This window comes from Cnephaeus nilssonii (genome assembly GCF_951640355.1).
Source record: "Cnephaeus nilssonii genome assembly, chromosome: 24".
In the NCBI taxonomy this organism is placed as follows: Eukaryota; Metazoa; Chordata; class Mammalia; order Chiroptera; family Vespertilionidae; genus Cnephaeus; species Cnephaeus nilssonii.
In genome coordinates, this window is record NC_137095.1 from 11,172,027 (window position 1) to 11,184,674 (window position 12,648).

Here is a 12,648-nt window from a genome sequence, read left to right on the forward strand (position 1 = left end):
ATTTTAACCCAGATCTGGCTGCAAGTCACGCTTGTTTTCCCCATTATAGCGAGCTGTGTCATGAAGGAAAGAAGACAGATTTATCTGGAATCAGAGATGTGTTTCCCAGGAGTGCTCTAGGGAACACTAGTCTTAGGATTTATTCCCGCCCACCACCCCATTATTTGTTGGTTGTTGTTAAATGTGTGTATTTTTTATATTCAATGGTGCCTTTTCAGAGATTCAAATGTATATTAGCTTGTTTCAATCTCTGACAACTCCTATACAAGGAGAAATAAAACTATTTAACTCAGTTTAACTAAGCTTCAAAATTTTCTTTTGACAAATGTGTAGGTCTCTGATGAAATCAGTGCTCTGCCCAATATAGTTTTTTTAAAAAAAATACATTTTTATTGATTTCAGAGAGGAAGGGAGAGAGAGAGAGAGAGAGCAAAACATCAATGATGAGAGAGAATCATTGAGTGGCTGCCTCCTGCACGCCCTCAACTGGGAATGGAGCCAGCAACCCGGGCATGTGCCCTGACCGGGAATCGAACCGTGACCTCCTGGTTCATAGGTCGATGCTCAACCACTGGGCCACGCTGGCTGGGCTCCCCAATATAGTTTTTAAAATGCTCTTTCAAAGACCAGCACGGCACTTCTGATCTTTCTCGTATTGGGCTGTTTCCACTGGAAATGAGTGAATCACTCATGATGGGAAGAGGAGACAAACTCCATTCATGAAAATTCTGAGTGTACCTGAGGCACACTGATATTGAACATGCTTTATGGGGGCTCTGACCAACAGTGTTCAAATCCTACTACTGCCTCTTTCTAGATAGGCCACCTGGGACAATCCCTTCTCTGAGCCCTGGCTTCCTTGTCCGTATGATGAGAATAATAAGGCCTACTTAATCGGACAGTTGTCACAATTAGATGAAATGATAACGATTCACAGGAAAAGTTCTGGAAACCACAAAGAGCTGTGTCATTTTAACCGTTCTGTTTCTTTTTTTAAAAAATAATATATTTTTTATTGATTTCAGAGAGGAAAGGAGAAGGAAGAGAGATAGAAACATCAACGATGAGAGAGAATCATTGATCAGCTGCCTCCTTCACGCCTCACACTGGGGATTGAGCCGGAAACCCAGGCATGTGCCCTTAACCGGAATCGAACCCAGGACCCTTCAGTCCACAGGCCAACGCTTTATCCACTGAGCCAAACCAGCTAGGGCTCTGTTTCTTTAAATAATATCATTTTTTCTTCACGGGTCTTTTCTTTGACTGGTTAAGAGAGGAGGTGAAGCCAGTCCCAGGCCTCTAGAGACTTTTACTATCGGGCCAGCAGGACAGTAAGACACTTCTTCAATTAGCTAAGTATTCTTTACCTAAAATCAAGTCACCATCAGGCCTAACGATGAAACAATGGACTCGAGGAATTCTCACTAAAACTTGAAACAAGACTGCCATTATTACTATTGTTATCTAGTTCTGTTCAGAAAATTCTGGACAACACGGAGGTTGAATTAGACCAGTGATGGCGAACCTATGACACGCGTGTCAGCACTGACACGCGTAGCTATTTCTGATGACACGTGGCCGCTGAGGCAGCCGCATGCCGAGGATGAAACATTTGCTGCTCCTGAGGATGAAACATTTGCTGCTCCTGAGGATGAAACATTTGCAAAATAATGTTTTTTCCTCAAAGTGACACACTACCCGAGTTATGCTCAGTTTTTTGGCGAAGTTTGACACACCAAGCTCAAAAGGTTGCCCATCGCTGAATTAGACGAAATTATTTTTGTAGGTAAAAAAATGGGCTGATGTCAGCAATTTCCTATTGTTCTACCTAAGACATCTCTGAATACCTCCTCTGGACAAATCGAAGAGCCCTCGCGATGCACACTTCTGGAGTAAGTAAGTAACTGGAGAAAGATACAATCTGTCAAATTCAAAACTTACAGATTTCTTCTTCAAGAAATTTTGATGACTTATTGAAGACTATACAGTGAACCGGACCTTCATGGGAGACATTGCATGACTTCCTCACAAAAAGGCAGACCCAGCCTGACCCTCTGCTCACATAGAAGGTTGAAAAGAAATGGGAGATTTTTACTCACGGCCCTGCCCACTTTTCTGAAACTGTTAATGGAGTTGTTAAATGAACAGACAATTATAATACCAGTGTGAATATTGTAAGTATTTATACCCAGCAAGGTCAAAGCTCCTCATGTGTTTGACACTGCCATGCCAACTCATGTGTCCCGGCCTACCTCAGTCACTAACTACATGGCAACGCTCCCCTTCATTTCCCCGTTCACGGAAACTCTTTGCTTCTGTTGTCTTTGTGAGTTGGATCTGTAATGATTACAACATGTGCAAGTATTTAAAAAGTTGTCCCACACGTAGACTGTAAGGCCTCTGGGACAGAGCTGGTTGGCAGAGGTGTTTGTAAGACCCCTGGCAGATGGTTGTTAGATTGAACTTGAGTGCCTCCAGGGGTCCTTGCGGCACCTCACTGATGCCTGACAGGGTAGGAGGCATGCCGGGTCTAGGATCTCTTCGATCAGAACCTCAGAGCCCCCGGGCACAAGGCAGAATCAGCTTCCATATCACTCATGGCCCTTGGCCTCAGGGATCTGCTCCTCGGACACAGAAGAATCACAAAGAAGCAGATGTTAACCATGACCTACTTTGTGTTTGGTAAAGAAACTCTGGACACTTGCACGCAGAATCAGCCCAGACGCCCAGCTCCTGACAGGCCTGCCAATTCCGTCCTCCTGCCTCCTGTATCCATCCATCCCTTCTAGGTTTTGCAGGAGTCAGAGGGAGCCTGGAGATTCCAAAAGAATTCCCAGTGCAGAGCAACTTTGTGAGCCAGAAACGTCTCTTCTCTCTTCCAATTAGGTCATTCTCTTTATATTTATTTTTAGGTTCGATGTAGAAAGTGGGTTGAATAACCAGGGAAAAGAAGTTTGGAGATAACAGAGCCCTAGCTGACCTGGTGGATAAAGGTGAGTTCTAGAGTTGAGTGAAGGGGGAAGGGGTAGGAATGTGGGGAAAGGAAACAGATCGAAGTTGACCCTTTAATACTCAGATTTGGTTTTGACCAGAGATACAAAATCCAGATGCTTTTTCACACCTCAACTCTTGGGACCTAGCTTGGATTATTGTTTCTAAGGTTATTCTGAAACTTTTGTGTGGCTCCTCAAAGAACGCATGATACTCATTCATTCATTCTCATTCATTCCCTCTCCTCTCCTCTTCTCTCTCTCTCTCTCTCTCTCTCTCTCTCTCTCTCTCTCTCTCTCTCTCTCCCCCCCCCCCATCTTTATCCTCAGTTCGATTCTTTTCATTTATACACAATTCTAAAATTGGTGTATAAATGTTACGGCAGAGACTACAGACTGGCTAAATCAAACATTTTCTCGCAAAAAAAAAAAAATCACTAGGACATAATCCCCCGAATGCTGCCTTTCACCCTGAGCTGGAATCCCCAGAAGCAAGCAGGACTGTCCAGTATCTGAGAGGAATGCTTGAGGACAATTGATCAGAAGCAGTGAATCCTGGGAGCCTCAGAAGGTTCCCATAAAGCCAAGTTCTCAGTCGAATACAAAGGCGAAAGAAAGGCATTTCATGCAGACAGAATGGGGGGGAAAGTCCCATTTTTCTCTCGCCTCCTGCTCCCTGTGAGAATCAGAGTGCGCTCAAAACCTTGCATACAATAGGCGCAGCTGCGGGGGCAATAAGGCAATTTATTAGCGAGATGACATTTTTAATGAGAAACACTTGCGGGAAGAGAACAAAAGGGCTTGTTTGGTCAGAAAGATGCTCTCGGATCGCCTCTGAAGTGCATGAAAAAGTCATTTCATTTACGCATCCTACCCCGAGCGGGGGCATTTCCTCAGCTCCAGATGTTGTCCGGCGCAGATGCTGAACAAATGGAGCAAATGTCCTGAGAGTTGCACCGAAATAAGTAACTCAGGGGAATTTTATGAGTTTTGTAGCCAAGAAAAGCATTAGCAAATAATGAGCTTACGAAAAAAAGAAGGAAAAAAAAAAGGCTGAGGTTGGCAATAGGCGGCTGGCTATCCAAAATTATTCCTAGTCATCTGAAATCGAACACGGAGCTCAGTTTTCAGCTTAGAAAAAGAGAAATTGTGGGTGTTAGCTTCTGTCGTTTGGACTTGGTCACTGGCCTTCCGAAAATGATCCGGGGACTATTGTTCTGGCTGCATTCTCAAAGTGATTACAAGTCAGAGACTGATCATTTGAGACTTGACAATGGGAACACAAAGATTGCTTGCCTTATAGTAGTCATGCAGATGCCTCCGGAAAGGGCAAAGCTCCCAATTTGGCCTGAATTCCCCTTTGAGAAGCACACACTGTGTCCTAAGTCCTAAACCAGCTCACACACATACACATACACACACACACACACACACACACACACACACACACACACACACACGGGGGACACAGATGCACCCAGTGGCAGCTTTCTAGAACAACAAGAGCAAGATCACGTGCCCTCTGAACTCCCCACAGGGCCTGCACCTGCACGAACATAGGCCATCATCGCCGGAAGAGCCACGGGGAATTCTCTGCGGGCTTTGCCAGGCTGGCTCTTCCTGCACCAGCTCGGGCAGAGGCCTGTATGCGTGTCTTGGGAAGACCATGGTTCACATAAGAGTGTGTTAGGTCATGATCGAAGGACTAGCTATGTTTGAACATTCAGAACAAAATACACTGAGTGGTCAGATTATTATGATCTCTGAACACATAATAATCTGGTCAGTGTGTGTGTGTGTGTGTGTGTGTGTGTGTGTGTGTGTATGTGTGTGTATTAGAGGCCCGGTGCATGAATTCATGCATGGGTGGGGTCCGGGCAGCCTGGCCAGGGGGAGGGGACATGGGCAGTTGGCCGGCCTGCCTGCTGGACGAACTCCTGGTCGAGGGGACAATTTGCCTATTAGCCTCTTATTATATAGGATATACACTGAGTGGCCAGATTATTAAGCGTTCAGAGATCATCATAATCTGGCCACTCAGTGTAAGCCTCCTATTCAAGTGTTAAATCAATTCATAGGAACCATGTCATGAGAGCAACTTCAATTGGGAGGGTCCTGTTAGGAGAGCGGTCGATGTTGCAGCCCGGGGCACGAAGGTAAAAGGAGCCAAAGATAGTTACTGCTGTCCCTGGGCTAAAAGGGCCAAGTGTTCTTCAAATGTCCTAGCAACCCCTTCAAATGTGTTCTTCAAATGTCCTAGCAACCCCTGCGTAAGAGGACTGGTTCAGGTGTGGCTCAGTGGCTGAGCGTCGACCTATGAACCAGGAGGTCACAGTTCAATTCCTGGTCAGGACACGTGCCTGGGTTGCAGGCTCAATCCCTAGTGTGGGGTGTGCAGGAGGCAGCCGATCCATGATTCTCTCTCATCACTGATGTTTCTATCTCTCTCTCCCTTTCCCTTCCTCTCTGAAATCAATAAAAAAAATACATATATATATTTTTAAAAAGAGGGCTGGTTGCAAGATCCTTGCCATTACCACTATGACTGTCATTTCACCATCACGGCCACAACGCTATGCTTATCAGCACTTACCAGGCACTAGTTACTACTATAACTAAAATAATCCTTAATCCTCACCAGTCCTCACCAAAGCAAACTCTATGATCCATCCCCATATTTTACAAAGATCAGGGAAGTTGTCCCAGGTCCCACACGCGATCAGTGACAGGGAAGGAGGGGTGATGAGTCTCCATCAGTTGATAATCCAAACAAACATACGATCATGGACCACATTTATAGTATTTGGGCCCAGCAAGGAGCATCTGTCTCCTAGCGGAGCGGCCACACAGGCCAGTGTTGCACCACAGAGTGGCTCCCCTGGCTCCGAGAAGTGGTTTTCACATAAACCTCTTGGAAGCAGTAAATCATCTTCCATCTCGTCAGCAGATGGGTGATAAACAAAGTCAGTGAAGTAATGCCCGCGCATTTATTAACCTCGCGCTGAAACGTGTGATCTTTCATCTGTCCGTGAGATTGAGGAGGAATGCAGCTGGCCAAGGCCACGGCTCTTTGTTATCCGCCGTCAGGAAGTTCTCACTGTTGTCTGCGGACGTGTGTCCACCTGGCTTTGGCTCGGTCGTGCGGCAGAAAGTGACGAGGATCAAGGCCAATTAGCACGTGCCCGGCAGATGTTCCTTGCTATCTGCCGTGAAGACAGCATCTGAGGAGCTCCCGGCAGCTGCCTCTTTTACAAGCAAAAGGCAGCCTCCAGTGCAGAAAGCAGGCTGGCCTCAAGCCAGGGAGGGTGATAGCGCTTTCAAGGACGAAGGACCATGAGAGTTGTAATCCGAAAATGAGTGGATTCTTGATCAGTGCTTTTGAACTCAGGAAATTGGCCAAAAATTACAATTCCATTGGTCTCCATCTACCTAGTGCTTACGAAAAGGGCATAGAGAGTGACGATTACACAACCCAAATCCAGGAAGACAATTTCTAATAGAGACTAACTATAATATTAGTGGATTCTTGATAGCCCTACAGAGTAGAGTGTTCCTATTGTTTTTCTACATTGAAATTGGGGATGAAACAGACAGTATGTTCGAGGTGACAAAGCTAGTCAGAAATGGAATCAGAGCCAGCCCCAGAGCTGTCTGAATCCAAAGCTAGTAATCTCAACCCCTTCGTAATAAAGTTAAGACCTTTTACGTGTTCCAATCATCAACCAAAATAACCATGACCACCCAAAAAGAGCACTTGAACACAGAGGCTAAGAATTTGAGTTTGGGGGTGAGAATAGGGTTGTTTTGAGAAGGGTATAGTAACTTTGGGATAAAGTAATGCAAGAATCACTCAATATACACTGAGTGGCCAGATTATTATGATCACTGAACGCATAATAATCTGGCCACTCAGTGTATATCCTATATAATAAAAGGCTAATATGCAAATTGTCCTCTTGACCAGGAGTTCGACCAGCAGGCAGGCCGGCCAACCACCCATGTCCCCTCCCCCTGGCCAGGCTGGCCAGACCCCATGCACGAATTCATGCACCGGGCCTCTAAAATACACACACACACACACACACACACACACACACACATACACACACACACACAGTATATATATATACTGAGTGGCCAGATTATTATTCGTTCAGAGATCATAATAATCTGGCCACTCAGTGTAGGTCAGGCAATAAATGGGGAGGCATCTGGGCTAGTTTTTGGTACCAAAAGGCAGGAAGTGACTTTGACCTTCAAAGGCAGCTGCAGCTAGATATAGAAAGCCATGGGCATCTTCATCCTTCCTTCCCTCTGTCACCTGGTCTCACCTCTACCTCTTTCTGCCTATCTGGGCCAGTCTCACTTCCTCTCCACACCAGCTTCCCCACCTAGCTGCTGACACCTCCACAGTGTACCTCCTCCCAGTTCACACAGCCAGTCCAGAGTGGCAAAAATCACAGCTTAGCCAGTAGAATCTCCCAGAAGAGAATCTGATTGGGTTAGGTGCACATGACACCCTGCAACTCCTCCCCGATTTCATTCAGCTCATGGGCCCAACCAACCTGGTGGCCAAGGTCCCTTTTCCTGAGTTGGGGGTGTACACTACAGAAAATAAGAAGTTCTCACACTCGTAGAGCCTTCGCTTTGATTTTGAACTAGTCCATTGGCTCATTTGAGCAAAAGTCTTAATGGTTAAAAGCTTGCAAATTAGAGTCAGACTGAATAGAATGTGTGGCTTTACTGATGTTCTTGCCAGCCGGGCCACATTATCCTATATCAGTGATGGCGAACCTATGACACGCGTGTCAGCACTGACACACGTAGCCATTTCTGATGACACGCGGCCGCTGAGGTGGCCGCATGCCAAGGATGAAATATTTGCTGCTCCTGAGGATGAAACATTTGCGAAATAATGTTTTTTTTCTCAAAGTGACACACTACCCGAGTTATGCTCAGTTTTTTGGCCAAGTTTGACACACCAAGCTCAAAAGGTTGCCCATCACTGTCCTATATAATAAAAGGGTAATATGCAAATTGACCAAATGCCAGAATGACTGGTCGCTATGATGCACACTGACCACCAGGGGGCAGATGCTCAACACAGGAGCTGCCCCCTGGTAGTCAGTGCGCTCCCACAGGGGGAGTGCTGCTCAGCCTGAAGCCCTGAGCCAGGCTCCCGGACTGAGGGACCGCCCCCCATCAGTGCACAAATTTCGTGCACCAGGTCTCTAGTTTTTTATAAGGTTTTCGATTCTAAAGAGACATCACAGATCGCCATTTCCCTTTCTGCACCTCTAACAAGATTGGAAAATGTAAACCTTAGGGGAAATCTCAAGCTGGATTTTGGGGTTTATAATGAAGCTGCCGAGATCAAGGGGGGAAAAAAGAAAAGATTATATGGTCAAAGTCTCGGGGAAATTCATACATTTAGAGATGTTTTGGTGTTATGTATCTTTAAAACATAAGCATATGTGGCAGGTTTACTTTGTAAGTCAAGTATTTGTTTCTTCTTTCTAGATTCTAGATCACTGTTTTATAGGATCTCTGTGGTCCATGGCTCTATAAATGTATTAGCAGAGGACACCTGGGTTCGAAGAGCACGATGGTCCAATATGATTTCCTCAAACGAGGCAGGCATCCAGCCTTGCTGTGGATCTTTCCATTATCCATAATGTCTCTCTTGCTCACTGATATGCAGCTGAAGGAATTATTGGGGGGAAATGAGACCTTAGGGAGAGCGAGAGGAAATTCACGTTGTAAATTAAGAGACAGTCATGGTTTTTCCAACCAATCAGAGCAAGATAAACAGGGTCAAGATGCGAACACAAAAATCTGTCTGGAGTATCCCGTGTATTCCCAGAAATGTCCTTTTCTTCCCAAAGACTGATGAACTACTTCTCCAACATGGTAACTGACACAAATATAGAACTTCACTGAATTACATTTATTTCCTAGGTCTTAAAGGAGATAGAGACCTGTAAGCAATCACATATTGCTAAATGAGAAATGGTAAAGGTATATGTAAAGAGAATAAAAAGTAGGGTAAAACACTTTCAGAGGAAGAAATTGTAAGCAGAGAAAAAAAATTTCATTACCTCTTTGGTTGTTGTTAGACGAGAGAATTGACAGCTGTATTCTAAGATGTGATATTAGCAGCAGGAATCCTATATTTGATTACTATTTTTATTTTGCATCTCCTCCATTTAAACTATCTTTAAAATAATTGATCACTGATGGCTAGTGAAGACATATGCAATATTCTCAGGGACATATTGAATATAAAGAGTTTACTGAGTTGCCCGGCCGGCGTGGCTCAGTGGTTGAGCATTGACCTATGAATCAGGAGGTCACGTTCGATTCCCAGTCAGGGCATATGACCGATTGGGGGCTCGATCTCCAGTGTGGGGTGTGCAGGAAGCCGCCCATCAATGGTTCTCTTCATCACTCATGTTTCTTTTCTTTTTTTAAAAAAATATATCTTTTATTGATCTTTTACAGAGAGGAAGGGAGAGGGATAAAGAGTTAGAAACATCGATGAGATAGAAACATTGACCAGCTGCCTCTTGCACACCTCCTACTGGGGATGTGCCCACAACCAAGGTACATGCCCTTGACAGGAATCGAGCCTGGGACCTTTCAGTCCGCAGGCCAAGGCTCTCTCCACTGAGCCAAACTGGTTAGGGCTCATCACTCATGTTTCTCTGTCCCTCTCCCTTCCTCTCTGAAATTAAAAAAAAAAAAAAAAGCTTACTGAGTTTGGAGATAAGTACACACCTGTGAACCCATCACTACAATCTATGCCATAAATATATCCATCCCCTCTGAAAGATTCCTCCTGCCCGCTTTCATTATTACTACTACTATGATTTTATGTGTGTGATAAAAATACAGCATAGGATCTACCATTTTAGCAAAATTTAGAGAAGATGGTGCAGTATTGTTCATAGAGACCCTGTTCTGTGCCATAGGCCTTTAGGACTTTCTCGTTTTGTTTAAGTCCTCACATTGTACCTTTTCTGCTCCCTCCAGCCTCTGGCAAACACCATTTTGCTTTGATTTCTCATAAAAGTGGTATCATGTATCTATCCTTCGGTTTCTGACTTACTCCACTGAGCACAATGTCTTTCAGGTTCATCCACAGTGTTGCAAATATCAGGATTTCCTTGTTATTGTCTTAATATATTTTTATTTATTAAGAGAAGAAGGGAGAGGGAGAGAGAGACAGAAACATCAATGATGAAAGAGAATCATTGATCTGCTGCCTCCTGCACGCCCCCCACGGGAGAGTGAGCCCACAACCTGGGCATGTGCCCCTGACCGGAATCGAACTCAGGACCCTTCAGTCTGCAGGCCTTCACTCTATCCACTGAGCCAAACCAGCCAGGGCTTAAGGATGCACTATAGTCCATTGTAAGTATCTGCCACATTTTGTTTATCTCCTCATCCTTCCACGTCTTGGCTATCGCGACTAATGCTGTCATGAACATGGCGGTGCCGATGTCTGTTCAAGATGCTCATTCCAATTCCTTTGTGTACATACTCAGCAGTGGCCCTGCTCGATTGTATAACAATTCTATTTTTAATTTGTTTGAGGAAGCTCCATGCTGTTTTACTTGTGTGGCTGTACCAATCTACATTCCCACCAACAATGGACAAGGGTTCCCTTTTCTCCACATCCTCGCCAACACTCAGCCATTCTAACAGGGGTAAGGTGACATCACACTGTGGTTTTGACTTGCATTTCCCTAATAAATAGTGATGTTGAGAATTTCTGTGCTCAAAACAAAAGCCAAATCACCACAGACATAATGATATTGTTCTTACAGTTAGTGTTCTCTCTACCATTAGCAAAGAAACTTCCTCTTACTTCTATTTTAAAAAATCAAAACAAACTTTTGACCCCACTTCTCCCTTCAATGACGGTGCCATTCCTCTGTCCCCCTCTATAATAACACGCAAAATGTACCTTTACTTGATATTTCAAAATCCTTCTTCCCATTATCTCTTTAATCCAATCAGGGTTTTGCCCCCAAAACTCCACTGAAATGCTCTTGTTTACATGGGTTGGTTAACTCCTGTCCTCACCTTCCCTGACCCATCAGCACGTTGGACAGTGTCCCTCAGTCTCTGCTCCTCACAGCTTTCCTCCACCCACCTCTCCCTTCTGCTTTTCCTTCATCTCACCATCCACTCCCTTCCCTCATGTTTCCTTTCTCTGCTCGTCTTGCTGACCTTTGATCTGTAGACCATCCTGGGGTGCAAACTTTGGGCTTCATCTCTCCTCTCCCCTAAAACAATTACCTGAGTGAACTCATTCATTCCATGACTTCAAATTCCATCACAGTGCCAACGTGGTTGGGTTGCTGGTGAGGGCCCTCTTTCTGGCTTGCAGTCGGCCACCTTTGTGCTGTGCCTTTACGTGGCCTTTTCTTGGTATGCGCACATGGAGAACAATCTCTCCTTCCTCTTTTTTTTAACATTTTAAAAAATATATTTTTATTGATTTCAGAGAGGAATGAAGAGGGAGAGAGAGATAGAAACATCCATGATGAGAGAGAATCATTGATCAGCAGCTTCCTGAACGGCCCCTACTGGAGATCGAGCCTGCAACCCGGGCATGTGCCATGACGAGGAATCAACCGTGACCTCCTGGTTCATAGGTCGATGCTCAACCACTGAGCTGGGCCTTCCTCTTCTTATAAGGCCACCAATTCTGTTAGCTAGGACCTCATCCTTATGCCCTCATCCAACCATAAAATTACCTCCTAAAACCCCTATCTCCACAACTGTCCCATCGGGGGGGCTTAGGGCTTCAACATGTGGATTTGGAGAGGACACAATTCAGCCCCTAACAGGGGTATCTAATCCCAGACTCTCCCTGCTGCCTGATATGCAGCCAAGAGTCAGCCTCCCTCTCTTCTCTCCTTTCCCAGGGGCTGGAGGAACACATGTCCCTCTGCTGGGACTCAGCCATGGAGACAGAGTCAGCCATAAGGGAACTGGCCGGGGCTGCCAGGGTCAGGGCCGAAAGGTAGGAGTGTCACCTCGCCATTGCAGCCTGACCTCTGGTTTTCCTTTCCAGCCTGGACACTGGAGGTCAGATGCCAGACCTAGGAGAACGGAAGACCTGTGGGAGGGTGCAGAGTTGCTGGGAGCCGCTCAACGGCCTTCCAGTCCACAGCCAGGAGCCCCGCCCTTCAGCTGACACACACAATTCCGACTCTAACAAATCCCCTTTCAGTTCAAAGCAATAAATCTCCCTTTGTTTGAGAAACAGTCCCTCGGGGTTTCTGCTTCTGCTCTCAGCAAACTCATATGGGGGAAATTGAAGCCACATGGCCTGGAGAGCAGGAGATAGGCTGAGTAATGAGATGGGTCCGGATCGTCTGATCTCCTCGCAGCCAGGCTAACGATAGGAACGGAGGAGGCCTGTGCTTTGTGCTAGAAACTTCCTTCAGTCAGGACTACTGAAAGCCCAAAGGTGGTCCATTCTTCCCTACCCGTGTCACTCCCCAGGCACGGCCATGCCTCCTTCCCAGAGCCACTGGTCCTGTGTTTGATTAGCCCAGGGTCAGCTGGCAAATACCTCATCCCAGTGTCAACCACCCGAGGTGTCATGTACTAGTAAGTGCATCCTCCCTAAGTAGAGGGGACA